The following is a 3,098-nucleotide window of genomic DNA, read 5'->3' as shown; positions in this document are numbered from 1 at the left end:
AAAATAAATACATCATCTGCAAAATTATTGTTCTCATATTAAAAATTCACACAGACAACTCAGTTTATCAGTTATACATGCAGATGTATCAAAAACACCAGAGTTACGTGATAATCGTGGATTTAATATTGAACAAGGAAATAAACGCTCGATAGAGGAATTATCAAGCTCAGAAAATAAAAAAAAAAATTAAACCGTCGTTAGATTATGATCACGTTAACGAAGTCATAGCAAAAACATTAGCAGATTTTACTTCGAAATTGTATGGAACGCTTATTTATGTCGAGCTTCTGCGATTACTATAATAAAAGAAGTACAAGCAACAACATCGATAATAGTCGCTGAAATTTTAAAGACATTTGAGCCAAATTGTCTTTGCCATGAGAATGCTCGTTTAATATTTACAATAGTTGATCGGAATTTCGAAAAATATAATACAGACCGGAAAGTAACAAAAAATGTGAAAGAATTAGATTGTTTTGTTCCATCAAAAACAATAAACTTAACTTCTCGTCTTGCTCCAATAAAAAAGAAAGAAAACAAAGCTTTAGTTATTCGTGATGCTACCAGTGTTGCCGCAGACAAATTTGTGAATGTACCTCAAAAAATAGAAAAACGTACCTCCTGGCAAAAAAATGTACTTTTTTAAAAAAATGGCCGACAAGAGATAGTCTATAGGAAATTTTATTGAAGCAAAAACAATAAAAACATCATTCATTTTTTTTTTAACGTTATTAGAAAAATTTTTAATATTTTTTTCAAAGTCTACAATAACAATGGTAATACTTGAGTATCGAATTATTTTTGAAAGAATAAGTCATTATATTTCTTGTGCTAAAAATAAACAAAAATAACAAAAAACATATACGGTAGCATTAATTAAGACTGTTATACAGTGTTTATATACATTTTACAGGGTTTACCTCCGTTTACATTGAGCGCGCGCGTGCGCATACTATACAATTTGATTAGCTCAAGAAATTTTTAAGAAAAAACGAAAACGTACTTCCAAAAAAAAAGGCGTACTTTTGTACTGGCGTTTCAAAAACGTACCTCGAAAAAGTACAACTGTACCTCCTGCGGCAACACTGGATGCTACTTTTGAAAGTGTTCCGATGGCTCAAGTTTTGAGACAATATCTGTCAATTCCAGGCCTGTATGAAGAAATTACTCAGCACATAGTTTAGTGTGAAAATGCATCAGAACTTATGTCTCCAATGAACGGAACAACTTGGAAAGATAAAAAATCAAGTTTTCGTGATAAAGTTGTACTTCCTTTGCAACTATTTGTAGACGACTTTGAAATAAATAATTGCATTGATTTAAGAAGAATAATCTCAAAACAATGTGGAGTTTACTATTCTTTAATGTGTATTCCAAATGAATACAAAAGTTCATTGCCAAATATATTTTTAGCACAACTTCATAATACCACAGACCATAATGATCTCGGCAACTTGACATTATTTAGTAATATTATTGAAGAGCTTGAATATCTTGAAAAAACAGAAATTACTCTTCATATAAATAGTAAAGAAGAACAAGTTCATTTTGCATTATTAACTATTGCAGGAGACCATTTAGGCCTCAACCCTCTACTGGGTTTCAAAGGGTCTTTTATCGCTCACTACTGTTGCCGTTTTTGTATTGCAAACATTGAAGAAAAAAAATTGTTACAAGTTGTTAAACCTGATTTGCTGAGAAGAAAAGAAAAATATCAAGAGTTTGTACAACTACTAAGTTTCGGCATAATTGAAGAGTGTATCTTCAATAAACTTCCTTCGTTTCACGTGTGTTTGAATATGTGTTCTGATGCGGACCATGATTTTTATGAAGGAATTTGTAGGTACGTTTTAGGCAGAGTAATAAGTCACAGTATACAAGAAAAACATTACAAACTAGCTGATCTTGTTGTTAATTGGGATTTTGGAGATGGTTTAATGTTCAATTTAGTAAAGATAAACACACAGTTTAAATGACACAATAAATGTTTAATAATAACATATGTTTGAAATTGTTTACACCTTAATATTTTTGTTTTCCTTTTATATCTTTGGGTATTTATTTATATTAATTTTTACTTTAAAAAAAACGTGGTCTTGCATCAGCCTTTTTACATGGGAGCATAAGCATACACACACCAATGCTTCAGTAACTCGATTATAGTTGCAACAATGTTACCAACTTAAAGAAAACCAAACAAGAAATTACCCTAGCAATATAAAAACATTTTTCCATACATAAAATAATTAAACTCAACACACTTTTCCTTAAATATTTTATCACGAAGCTCTTGAAATATTTTCCAAGTCAAAGGCTTGGTCAAGATGTCAGCCAATTGATCAGAACTTCTGACATGATTCAGCTCAACAGTCTTGCCAATATGTTGTTGAACAAATTTTCTTGAAATGTCAATGTGTTTCTTGCCCTTGGTGATCTTTCCTTCATGAGTATTTTTAAGCATATGTATAGCAGACTGATGGTCGACGTATAATGTTGTTGGTTCATTTGAATTTATAAAACCAAGTTCAGTGCCAATACGTCTTATCCAAGATATATCATCAATCGATGAAACAGCAGCTTCGGCAGATGATGTAACAAGACGTTGTTTTTTAGTATACCAGACAATTGGACCTCCTCTGATAATGATTACACCACTTGTTGACTGACGTGTAATTGAGTCTCCTCCATAATCAGAGTCAGAATAAGCAACCAATTTATCATCTCGATTGAACAAAATACCATGGTTGATTGTACCATGCAAATATTGAAATACACGTTTAACCATCTTCCAGTGACTAGTTTTAGGATTATTGCAAGAACGACTTAAATAGCTGACAGCGAAGCTAATATCAAGACGAGACATTGTAGCCAAATACAACAAGCTTCCTATAGCTTCTCGATATGGTGTTGATTTATCAAGTGGCTTGTCGTTGATTAAATTTTGTTCATCAGTAAACATTCCACGTTCCATAGGTGTGGAAACAAAATTTACAAAATCAAATTTAAAACGTTGTAAAATTTTTGTTGTGTATTGTGGTTGATTTACAAATATACCACTTTCATTATTCAGTGTATGCATGCTCAAATGTGACAAT

General features: G+C 31.5%; 1 long non-coding RNA gene across 1 annotated transcript; it reads left to right on the top strand.

The window, feature by feature from the left end:
- The first annotated feature begins 737 nt into the window (after nt 1-737).
- On the top strand, nt 738-1,008 carry LOC122854962. Its single transcript, XR_006374022.1, has 2 exons — nt 738-779; nt 917-1,008. It is a non-coding gene; the product is annotated as an uncharacterized LOC122854962 (long non-coding RNA).
- The last annotated feature ends 2,090 nt before the right edge of the window (nt 1,009-3,098 follow it).

This window comes from Aphidius gifuensis, linkage group LG4 (genome assembly GCF_014905175.1).
Source record: "Aphidius gifuensis isolate YNYX2018 linkage group LG4, ASM1490517v1, whole genome shotgun sequence".
In the NCBI taxonomy this organism is placed as follows: domain Eukaryota; kingdom Metazoa; phylum Arthropoda; class Insecta; order Hymenoptera; family Braconidae; genus Aphidius; species Aphidius gifuensis.
This window is presented reverse-complemented; position numbering and strand designations above follow the sequence as displayed.